Source organism: Typopeltis vanoorti, chromosome 21 (assembly GCF_054136105.1).
Source record: "Typopeltis vanoorti isolate ZY-2024b chromosome 21, IOZ_Tvanoo_1.0, whole genome shotgun sequence".
Taxonomy (NCBI): Eukaryota; Metazoa; Arthropoda; class Arachnida; order Uropygi; family Thelyphonidae; genus Typopeltis; species Typopeltis vanoorti.
The window spans coordinates 63,871,332-63,884,175 of NC_143569.1; the positions used below are offsets into that span (position 1 = coordinate 63,871,332).

General features: G+C 39.0%; 1 protein-coding gene across 1 annotated transcript in view; it reads right to left on the minus strand.

Moving 5' to 3' along the window:
* Positions 1-12,844, minus strand: part of mEFG1 (mitochondrial translation elongation factor G 1) — a 206,466-nt gene that overhangs the window by 133,189 nt on the left and 60,433 nt on the right. The gene's annotated exons all lie outside the window — the stretch shown is intronic.

Here is a 12,844-nt window from a genome sequence, read left to right on the forward strand (position 1 = left end):
AAAAATAAAATTTCAGATCTTCATTTGGACGTTTCTGATATCATGATCAGTTTAGATGTTGTTTCTTTATTTACAAATGTGCCTCTTTCGGAAAGTATTGAATTACTACAACAGGAATTTCCTTCAGACATTGTAAACTTATTTGATTTTGTAATAAATTCTGGTTATTTTTCTTTTAAAAATAAGTTATATCAACAAATTGAAGGAACAGCAATGGGTAATCCTCTCTCTCCTGCTATCTCCAATTTCTTTATGGAACATTTTGAACAACGTATCTTTGACAATATTTCTCCCAGACCTACTCATTGGTTCAGATATGTCGATGACATTTTTGCTGTATGGAATGGCTCTTCTGATGAACTTCAACAATTTCTCAATAAGTTAAACGCATTTCATCCTAGGATCAAGTTTACCCTAGAAGTAGAATCAAATAAGCAGTTAGCCTTTTTAGATCTTCTAATTCTTCGCCAACCAGATGGTAACCTACATTTCTCAGTTTATAGAAAGAAGACTCATACAGGCCATTATATCCATGCGGAATCTCATCACCATCCCAGTCAAAAGGCAGGAACTATTAAAACACTGGTTCATCGGGCCCACTCCTTTTGTTCTACAGACGATCTTTTACAGAAAGAAATACGATATATAACTTCTTCCTTTCTATCTAATGGCTATAAGAATTGCTTCATTAAAAGAACTTTGAGTAGATTTAATATGTCTCCCTCTTCAAACACAGAGGAAATAACGCGCATTACCATCCCTTATATACAAGGCATCAGTGAACGTATAGCAAAAATTTTAAAACCACTGAATATTTTTGTTGCCTTTCGACCTTTTAGAAAAATCTCCACCTTTCTCGCTTCTCCAAAGGACAAGCTTCCACATCTCAATCATCCAGGTGTCTACCAGATTCCGTGCTCTTGTGGATTATGTTATTTCGGACAAACGGGAAGATCTGCCTCCATTCGGCTAGAAGAACACCAATCTTATATTGAATACTTTAAACCTGAAAAGTCTGGACTTGCAGAACATGCCATCTTCACTAGACACAGAGTTCATTGGAAAAAGACAAGAGTTCTTCACAAAAGTCAGTTTCTCATGGAACGCCTTTATAAAGAAGCATGTGAAACTCTACTTCATTCTCCTAACTTAAACAGATCCGACGGCTTACGTCTGTCCCCTTTATGGGAGATAGTACTTTACAAATCAGCTAATCTTTCCTAACTTTTTATTGTATTAATTTTTTTTTTTTTTTTTTTTTTTTTTTTTTTTAGGAAAGTTATTGACCTTTTTAGTTATCTTACACCAGCTACTTAGGTGGCGCTTTTTGGAATTGTCAGTTAATGTTTAATTTTTGTGCCTAATTGTACTGAAGATGCCTGTGACACACGGGCGAAAATTATACCATTAAATAATTTTTCTACGTGAGTTTTTCCGTTATATTTTTATGTATAGATAAAATCTAACTATTTTTGCCTTCTTGGAATTGAGAACTCTTAACTCATTTGAGACTTATAAAACTTGTACAAAAGATTAAATAATTTGGCAGTAATTTCAATGATATTTAAGTAAAATCAGCAATTTTTGAAAAAGTAGAAGGAAAGAAAACTATACAAATCAGGAAGATAAGAGGATTGAGTCAAAATCAGACTTCTCTCCATATCAAGGGAAATGACAGGTATGTTCTTTATTCTAATAAAATGTTTCCTATATGCTAGTGTACAATGGGTTTAACTGGTGCTGCACAATTTTTTTATCCCCCCCCCCAGCACACACACACACACACACACACGTTATGACAATGGACTCTGTCATTATTCAAGTAAATTCAAGTTCTGATGAAGTACCATATTTGACTATATCAGTAATCTTGATTACTATCTGTACTATTTGCACAGAGTTGCATGCCTTCATTCTCTAGCCACTTAATACTACTGATGTGTACAAAATAAGCAAAAATAGATCCAGCAAATCCTGCTTCTTTTATTAGTAGTAATATTTTTTTTTAGATTGTCATTCTATAATACTTTTCAATTTCTTATCCACTACCTATACCTTCAACAAATAGATCTGTTTATCATGATCATCTTTTATCAAAATTAAGAACTATGATATCATAATCAAAATTTCTATTCATTTTCACACTTTTCTTCTATTAGTTTTCAGATAAAATATTAGAAAGTAGTAAAACATAACTTATTTCCAATTCACAAATGTTTGGTGAACTTATAAATTCAAATTGTAAGCCAACAAATTGAGCATTATTTGATTATTATCTTTTCTAACAAGACTAATTACATAGTAGGGTGTTGTTACAGACCTAGTGGATCAGCTGCTAGTGATGAAGAAATGCATCACCAAAGAGAAAAGATGAGCGAGAAAAGAGTAATCATAATAGGAGACTTTAATTATCCAAATATTGATTGGGTAGTAGTAGAATCTCATGAGAAGAATGAAAATGCATTTAGGACAACTCAAGCAGCATGCAACAGAAGGAACTCGAGGTCAAAGAGTGTTAGATTTGATTATGGTGTCAGAGAGTGTTTCAGTTAAAGATGTAACTATTCTGCCTCCAGTTGGTGACAGTGATCATGCGGTACTCACTTGGGAAGGAACTAAGTTTATGACTGTTCCATTCAGAAAAGGTTACATGCTGAACTACAAAGCAGGAAATTATGACCAACTGAGGAGTACACCGAGTTCAGTGGAATGGGATCAGTTGCTGGATGGAAAGAATATCGACAGTGCATGGGAAGCATTTAAACACTACTTAAATGATGTGATCTGAGTGTACCAAAAGTTCAAAGAATAAATAGAGTAGGAATCAAATGGATGTGTAATCTTATTAAGCAAGAGATTCATAAGAAAAGGACGATGTGGAAGGAATACCGTTTGCATAAGAATGACATCCGTTATGAACGTTATAAGCATCAGGCTAGAATATTCACAACTGAATAAATAGAGTAGGAGTCAAATAGATGTGTAATCTTATTAAGCAAGAGATTCATAAGAAAAGGACAATGTGAAAGAAATAACGTTTGCATAAGGATGACGTCCGTTATGAACGTTATAAGCAGCAGCAGGCTAGAATAGTCACAATTGTTGTATGGAAAGCACAGTCTGAGTATGAAAAGAAACTGGCTCTGCGTGATAAAGACAACCCACAAGAATTGTATATATATGATGCAAGTAAAAGAAAGAATGTATATGAAAGAATAACTCTTCTAAATCCAGATGGCATGAGGGTTACAGATGCAGAAGAGGTTTTTTAGTTAATGAGTGTCAATTTCATTAAAAGCTATCAACCTGTTGAACGCAACATTGAGCTCACTGTTATCTCTTCACTAGATGAAGAAATGCAGGTGTGTGAGGCAAAGGTATTAGAGCTATTGCACAAATTGAACAAGAATTCAGCAATGGGACTGATGGAATATTAGCACGTGTTCTAAAAGAGTGTTCAGCTGAACTGGCCATTCTTTTGACCAGGACGTTTAATATGAGTCTCAGAACAGGGAAGATTCCACAGGAATGGAAGGAATGTGTGGTAATTCCATTGCACAAGGGTGGTGCAAAGACTGATGTATCCAACTTTCGACCAATTAGTATCTCAGGAGTGGTGGTGAAGTTTGAAAAATTGGTTAGGGCCCACATTCAGAAATGGGTTGACAGTGAATCTCTACTTTGCAATGAACAACATGGGTTTACTAAGGGAAGATCATGTTTTAGCAACTTGCTCACATTCTATAACAATGTTACCATTGAACTAGACAAGGGGAATGGATACACCATGATACTTTTGGATTCTGCTAAGGCTTTTGACGGAATACAGCATGGTAGACTGTTGTATAAATTGGGGAATATGAGTTTGGGTTTTACTATATTAGCATGGATAAGAGGATGGCTGACTGACAGATATCAGAAAGTGGTATATGGGAGATCTGAGTCAGAAGCGTTGTTGTCTTGACTTACACATCCCCTGAGACACTTCGCAAGTGCGGCAGTAGGCAACCTCCTAGGGGCGATTCCTGGACACCTTCAGGTGACTGACTGGCCTGCAACGCTATTCCTCCCTTCCAGGGTTAGCAGCCTTGGTAGAGTTAAGTTTCCTCACTTGCAATAACTCATCAGATGAAGGCTCTGAATCTTATAGGCCGGAGCCAGGAAACTCGTCGAGTGGGATTCCAGATGTCTGTTTCTTGTTTGGAGATGATCCTGCCACCCGTCCCAGTGGCATCCTCAGGAAGAAAGTTAAAAGAAAGTACTGTCATCAACCCATTTCTTCAAGTTCTCATCATGCTTGTTCTGACAGTCAAGGAGTTCCAAATCTGTCAGGTCTGCAATCATGCATTCTCCACCACAGTCGGCCTTGCCATGCATCACACCTCGAAACACCCAGCTGAAGCCAATGCTGCAATAAGAACTGAGCGTGCCAAAGCATGTTGGACTGCCAAAGAAGAAATGATCCTTGCCACTCACGAGATCGATTCGACGGCTCGAGGGATAAAGAAAATCAATGAGGCTTTATTTAGGATGTTGCCATTAAGATCTTTGGATGCCATCAAGAGTCATAAAAGGAAAGCCAGTTACAAAGCCTTAGTTCAAGAATTGGCAGCCCATCCGCCACAGGTAGGGACAAGTAATATCTGCGTATCTCCAAGTCCCTGCCTCTCCATCTTCCAGCCACCACCCTGCTGTTGAAGAAGAGGCTTTGATTCTTAGCCTGATATCATCTCTAGATGATCCTCCTCTTCCGGAATATAACCATCAAATTCTTAAATCTCTCATCCAGACTCACCTTCTAGGAATGGATATCACAGATCAGTTAAATGACTATCTCCATGCTGAGTTCTCCGAACACTTGATGCCTCATCAACATTAGTCTACGTCTCATTCTATAATGATTTTGTCAAATAGGAAGCAGAGGAAGAGGGCCTATGCAGCTATGCAGGCCCTCCATAAAAAGAATAGATAGCAATGTGCCAAAACATCCTTGACGGTGCTTCCCCTCTACCTCTAGCGGACATACATGATGATTTTGTTATATTCTGGAGTACAGTCTTTTCTGCTCCACTTCTACACTTCCCTGATGATGACCATCCTACAATATTGAGGTCCATTCCTGCCCTTCCATCCAATTTTTCCGCCTCCGGACCTTATGGCTTTCCTGCGTCTAGACTTTGGAAAGTGCCGCTGAAGATTCTTCAAGACTTATTGGACATTCTCCTTTCCAGTAAAGCAGTACTACCATACCTATGCGCTTCAAGAACTATCTTCATTCCGAAGAAAAACTTCAAGCGGTGCATCAGACTTTAGACCTATTACCATCTCCCCTAAGATACTCAGACTCTATCATAAAATCTTAGTTAAACGAGTTCAGCAACATATACAGCATGATTATAGACAGAGAGCTTTTGTCCCTTTGAATGGCTGTGCTGAGAATATATATCTTCTTTCTTCTCTTCTCTCTGATTCCCGCTGCCACCTTAAGCCTCTATATATGGTGTCACTAGACCTTCATAAAACCATTGATAGCGTCTCCCTTCCTGCTCTCATTTGAGCGCTGTCTATTGCTGGATGTCCAGAACTCTTTCTTTCCTATGTTATGGAGCTATGGTAGACTTTCCCCCCCCTCTATACTTGGGGAGCTACATCACTATCACTACAGGATCCTGTGCGACTTCTATTTCCACAGTGCGGGGTGTTCACCAGGGTCATCCTCTATCTTCCCTTTTTTCTAACTGCATCATAGATGAGTTTCTTCACTCTCTTCCTAGCCATATAGACTACTCTCTAGGCACTTCTTCCTTTAATGCTATGGCCTTTGCGGACGATCTTATTTTCGTAGCCTCTACTAAGGTAGGCTTGCAGGAACTCCTTGACCAGGCAGTTGACTTTTTTTTTTCTATTCGAGACCTTTCTATTAATGTAGAGAAGTTCTGCTCTTTAGCTCTTTTCCCCCCCTCTAGCCATGACAAGAAGCTTAAGGTCGAGACTATAAGTTTTCCCTGCACAGGAGGCTGTTGCATGCTTTGACCATCTTGGAAGAGTGGAGATACCTCGGTATCATGTTCACCCCAAAGGGAAGGTCTTCTGTCCCTTCTATCCTAGAAGCTGGGATTGCTTCTTTGAGGAAAGCTCCTCTCAAGCCCCAGCAAAGAATGTTTCATCTTTCCCACTATCTCCTACCTCGCTTTTACCACAAGTTGGTGCTTGGTAGGACATATATCTCGGTACAGTCCCGAATGGACAGGGCTATCCATTCAGCTGTAAGATCATGGCTCCGACTGCCACCTGACACCCCTACTGCATATTTCCATGCGAGGGTAAAGGACAGTGGGCTCGGGGTTCCATCACTTAGATGGGTGATCCCATGCCTAGAACTATCTTCTTCTCCTATCTGCAGAGAGGCTTTCTATAGCCCATTAATACAAGAAGATATTTTCATTATCAAGGTACCTTAATTGAGTCAGCACCTGCAGAACTCAAGAGATGGGCATCTCTGCTGCACTCTTCTATAGATGTGCTCCTTTAAAAGAGTCATATCTGGTGCCTCCCCACCATGGTTTGGTAAGGGATAGCACCAGACTCCTCCCTGGGTCCAGGTATATTGACCTTATCAGGATGAGGATCAATGCCCTACCCACTCGAGCCCGCACAGCTTGATGGGGTAGTGACGACTCAAACTGTAGGGCTGGCTGCCACTACAGTAAGACATTGTCTCATATAGCCCAGTGTTGCTTCCGCACCCATGGAGTCTGCGTGCGGAGGCATGACGGTGTGGTCTCCATTCTGAACAACCACTTTAAGAACAAAGGTTCTTAAAGTGGTTGTTCAGAACAAAGGTTGGGAGACCGCAGTGGAACCACATTATAGAAACTCTGCGGGTTTGCATAAGCCAGACTTAGTGATTAAAAGAGATGGTGATGTTTGGGTAGCTGATGCCCAAGTGGTGGGAACGGGGAGCTCACTAGCCTATAGCCATAATAATAAGATTAACTATTATAAGAATAACCAAGATTTACTCAGTAAGATACGGGAGGAGTATGGGGCAACTTCGAGGTTTACCAGCGCCACCATCTCTTTACATGGCGTATGGAACGTAGATAGTTATAAAGACTTTGTTTTTATAACTATCTACAAGCCTTGAGAGCCCTACAGAGCACTCCAGTGGCATGGCGTTGCCACCAAAGAATGATTACAATGATAACTAGATCAGGCATAGGGTAAAACACTTGTAAAGGTTTAGGCCTATATCAAGTCTGGATGAGATGTCTATACGTGATATAAGGGTAGTACTGCCCATAACCAGTACAAAGATTTAAAAAAATAAATAAAATAAAGCGGTGTACCAGAAGGATTAGTGATTGGTCCACTGTTATTCAATCTGTACATTAATGATATTGGGAAGGATTTGATAAGTGACATACAGTTACTTGCTGATGATGCAAAGATAGGTAGGGTAATCAGGAATGCTGCTGTTATGCAGACTTTGCAGAATGATTTGAATAGGCTGGAATTGTAGGTATGGGGAAAAAAAACGGGTGTCAGTTCAATGTCAGTAAATGTAAAGTCATTCACTTCGGTATGATTAGATATCCAATGTCGTATTATATTGGTGGGATTAGGCTAGAAGAAACTGATGAGGCTAGGGATCTTGGAGCGTTAATAATAGGAAGTTGAAGTTCAAGGGCAATATGGCAAAGATTGCAAATACAACACAAAAGATAATTGCAATGCTGAAACAGATGTTCACATATAAAGAGACAAAATGTTATTTTGCCTCTTTACAGTACCTTGATAAGACCTCACTTGGACTATTATGCGCAGGTCTGATCTCGTGGTTTCCGTTGTGATTCTGATATACTGATTATGAAGATAGATTGAGAATTTGTAGATTGCAGACACTTGCAAACAGAAGAAAGAGAGGTGATGTGATTGAGACTTACAAACTTCTAAAAGGGTCATACAGGATTGCAATTGATGAAAATTTTCAATTTATGGAGGGTGGAGAAATGACGACAGGGCATCCTTGAAAGCTGAGAAAGAAGGCCACCAAGAAAGATGTGAGGGCTAGATTTTTCTCTCAGAGGGTGGTGTGGAATGGATTGGAATGGATTACCTTTGGATGTTGTGAGTGCAAGCAGTGCGAATGAATTCAAGAATAAGTATGATAGCTGGTGTGTGTGTGTGTGTGTAGTATGTGGCCTCCCTCAATGAGTCTCGAATTTCCTGGAGGTCTCTCTAATAATAATAATTTTCCATAAGCTTGACTACACATTCAAAACTTGACATAAACTTCAGGCCAAACAGAGATTGTTAGGATCAGATTTTCACTTTAAGACAAATGGTTGAGAAATCTTGGGAATATAACAAGGATTTGTATTAAAGTTTTGTTGATCTGAAAAAGGCATATGACAAGCTGCCAAGATGAAAATCTCTTCCAAAGCTAGTTATATGGAGTAAATCGGACATTATGTCAAGCAAAACATAGTTTATATTTAAGCTGTAAGTCAACAGTCAGACTTGAAGAAGGTACAGGAAGATGGTTTGAGGTAAAATCAGGTATGTGACAAGGGTACACATTATTTCTATTGTTATTCATTACCTATATAAATTGTATTATGAAGGAAATTAGTATTAAATCTGATTTCAAAATTGGCAATATTAATCTTAGCTCTTTACTTTATGCAGATGATGTTATACTTCTGAATAAATTGAGTACAAGTCTGCAACATTCCCTGACTACATTGAATAATTATTGTATACTGTTGGATTTCTGCTCAGGACATGGACTGGTTATTACTAACACCATGTTCCAACATAAAAATGTGCACAAATTCACATGGAGAGAAGAGGCTAGGAATAAGAAAAGTCCCATTGACTATGTTATTGTTGACAGTGATGTTTTCTCCCTGGTGCAGGACACCAGAGTGTACAGAGGATTTGAAATTGGAAGTGATCACTATTTAGTCTTAAGCAGGATAAAATTGAATTTCATACTGAAAAGAATAACATGTAAGAAAGTTTTAACCCCTTAACATACAAAGACGTCTATGACACGTCTTTTGTTTATTGCACCAAAATTGATTTTGAATTTTGGCTTCACATATAAAGACAACCGAATATAGATGCTAGACAATCTTGTGCCTATTTCCTTTCGGCCGAGAAAAGTTGCCAACGGTGTGTATCGGCTATTTCGTTTGCGTTTCCACAAATTTATCATTATTTTTCAAATAATGATGAATTTGATCCAGCAAATCACCCTCGCCCAAAAAATTGGCAGAAAAACGACTGCTTTCTGATTTTTAATTGGTACATTAAGGGGTTAAAGTGAATAAAAGATAAGCAGCTCTCAGATGTGAACTATAGACTAAAATACATAAAGATTATTGAAGAAAAAATGAGAGTTTGAGAACAGGAACCAAACCTTGGAGATTCAGTGGCAAGCCTTGAAGAAAACCCTGATTGATTCAGCCAGAGAGGCATGTGGTGAGGTTGTCTGCAAGGATAGAAAAATCAGAACTCCATGGTGGAGACAGGAAGTTAAATGGGCAGTGAAGGAAAAGAAGAAAGCATATCAAAAGTTCATGGCAAATAAGTCAGCTTGTGCTTTTAGAAAATATAGAGACAAATGTAAGAAAGGTAAACACTGTGTAAAACTAGCTAAACAAAAGTCACGAGAAGACATTGGTAACAACACAGGTGCTGTATAAAGAATTACAGATCATCAAAACTGGAGAAAAAGATATCCTTGATGTATGGAGTAATTAATTCGAAAAATTGCTAAATGAAACAAGCAGTGATGACAGCACAGTGGTAAAAATCACTGACGAGGCATGCACCGGGAATACATATCCATACTTGAAGTAGAAAAAAAACAATCAAAGGCCTGAAATGTGGAAAGGCAGCAGGAGTAGATTATATTCAACCAAAAATGCTCAAGTATGGAGGTATAGAAGTCTTACAGTGGCTGCACTGCATGGTTCAGAGGGCCTGGACAGAGGAACGAATTCCAGATGATTGGAGTAGAGCTCTCATAGTACCCATATGTAAAAGGGGAAATAAAACTGAATGTGAGAATTACAGAGGTATTTCTCTACTGAGTGTTCCTGGTAAGACATATGCCAGTATACTTGAAAAACGGTTCAAAAGGATTGTGGAAGGGAAGCTTGGTGAAGATCAAGCTGGATTCAGACCAAATAGAGGCTTTCAGGATCAGCTTTTCACTTTAACTACAGATAGATGAGAAATCATGGGAATATGCCGGTCTGGTTGGCCGAGCGGTTAGCGTATCTGCTCTCCAACCAAAAGGCTGCGAGTTCGAATCCCGCCGTGGGAATCGATGTTTGTGATGGTCTGTGGAAATACTAGTGGTGATGGCAGGCAGTAGATGGCGTTGGTGTAGTAGTTGTGAGACAGGGAGTTGTAGAGTAGGTTCCCTTTCTCGATGAGTCTTTGGACTCCTTGGAGGCATCATGTAATAAAAATAATAACAAAGATCTGTATTTAAGTTCTGTAGATCTGGAAAAAGGATATATGACAAGGTGCCAAGAGAGAAGCTATTCAAAATGCTACAGTTATATGGTGTTAATGGGGCATTATATCAAGCAATACTTAGTGTTTATTTGAGTTGTAAGTCAGCAGTTAGAATTGAAGTACAGGAAGATGGTTTAATGTTAAATCTGGTGTCAGACAAGGATGTACATTATCCTCTCTCTTATTCATTATCTATATGGATCACATTATGAAGGAAAGTGTATTAATTAAACCTGATATCAAATTGGAGATTTTAATGTCAGCTCTTTGTTTTATGCAGATGATGTTATACTTCTAAATAAATCTGCTAAAAGTCTGCAAGATTCTCTAACTAAATTGAATAAATGTTGTAATAGATATGGTATGAAGGTCAGCAATAACAAGACAGAGACAATGAAAATAGTCAGAAGCATTGAAAATATCAACTGCATTGTGAATGGAGAACCTATCAAACAAGTAAAACATTTCAGCTACTTAGGCACAATTTTTAGTGAAGATGGTAAATTAAATATGGAAATAGACAACAGAATCAACAAAGCTAGTATCGTAGGAAGTCAAATGAATAAATTTTATATGGAATAAGAGAAAAATTAGTTGGAACACTAAATTAGCTGTATACAAGACAGTGTTCAAACCAGTTTTAACTTATGGATCTTAGAGCTGGGTTAGAAGTAAAACACTTGACCAAAGACTAAAAATCACAGATATGAAAGTCCTGAGAAAGATTCGGGGCATGAACAGATGGCATCAATGGCAATATCATATTAAAAACAAGGATATTAGGAAAGAACTTGACATTGTTAGCATCCAGGAGGTGGTATGGTCACTTAAACAGAAAATGGGAGAGGAAAGATTAACAAAACAAGTGTTCTCTGGCAGGAAAAAGACCCAGAGGAAGATCAAGATATAGGTGGATTGATACGGTAAAAAGTGCCTTAGAAGATATAAGATCTGACAATGTTGAGGCCTGGACAGGTAATAGACTGATTTGGAGGAAAATTGGAGATAGGAAGTTAGTAATGATGTAAATTTTTCATGTAGTACTATCATATCCTGTATACCCCTTGAGCGTAAATGTCAGTGTCAGTCCTGGAGCAGGAATCCAGCAGATATCTCCTTTTCCTTTATTATTACTGCATCTAGCTTTGATCATTAAACAATGCATAAGGAAGAATAATATACGAAGGTTGTAAACAAAGTAGTGGCAACATGTTATGCTGGCCTGGTTGGTCAAGTGGTTAGCATACCCGCTGTCCAACTAACAGGCTGCAGGTTTGAATCCCACCGTGGGCATGGATGTTTGTGATTGTCTTTAGGTGGGAGATGAATGCCATCACCCAGTGTGAGACTACTTCCCTGCTTATTGGAGACCTGAAGTGGCTTGGAAAAGTTTTTTGTTTGGTCTCTAGAGCAGGGATTTCTGGACTATGCAAAAAATGGAGTAAAAAAACAAAAATTGCCGGCCTACCCTATCCTATCCTTCTCATCCATCTAGGACGGGTTGAGTCCCATCCTAGTGAGGGGGTTACTGGTATATTAATGCAGCCGGTTCGCCACTCCTCTGCTGCATCCTCTAAGGGTGATATTCATGAGTGTATCTGTGTGTGTTCACGGGGCCGGTTTGCCTGTTTGTGGGATGAAAAACCCCAAATAAACTGGGGGGGGGGGACCCTGCTAACTTGGCTATGGCTGAGGAAGATCCTTAAGCTCCTCTCATCGTTGATAAGAATCGAACCTAGGCCATTCCTTCCTCAGCCATATGGTTGTGAAGCGCCTAGCCACTAGGCTAACCGCTCAGACTACCCAAGGTACAAAATGCATTATAGGTTTACAAATAACCTTTCGTGGGTGGGAGCAACATAAAATTATGCACAAAATAGAAAATAGTTTATTTTTCAAGTCTATACAATTAGATTCCCTTCGATGTAATCTCCAGACATTCTGTGCTCATTTCCAAATTTGTTGGAGCTGCTGTTTGAGGAGCCTCTTGCGCATCATGAAATCGCAGACCTCTGAGGGGTTCTTTTATTTTGGTGAACAAGTCTAAGTCACAAGAACTCATATATGGTGAATATGGAGGATGTTCCAATACTTCCCATTTCCACCTGTCCAACACCTCTATCACAAATTGCAACATACCACGTCGTGCATTGTCGTGCGACAAACACGGTGGAGAACCTGGGAACAAATGTGTCACCACAAATCATCGATAGTATTGTGCATTAACAGTTTGCTCTTGAGGGACAGCAAGATAAAGAATGAACATCATAAGTGGCTATCAGCATGACTTTAACTTTGCTGAGTTTCT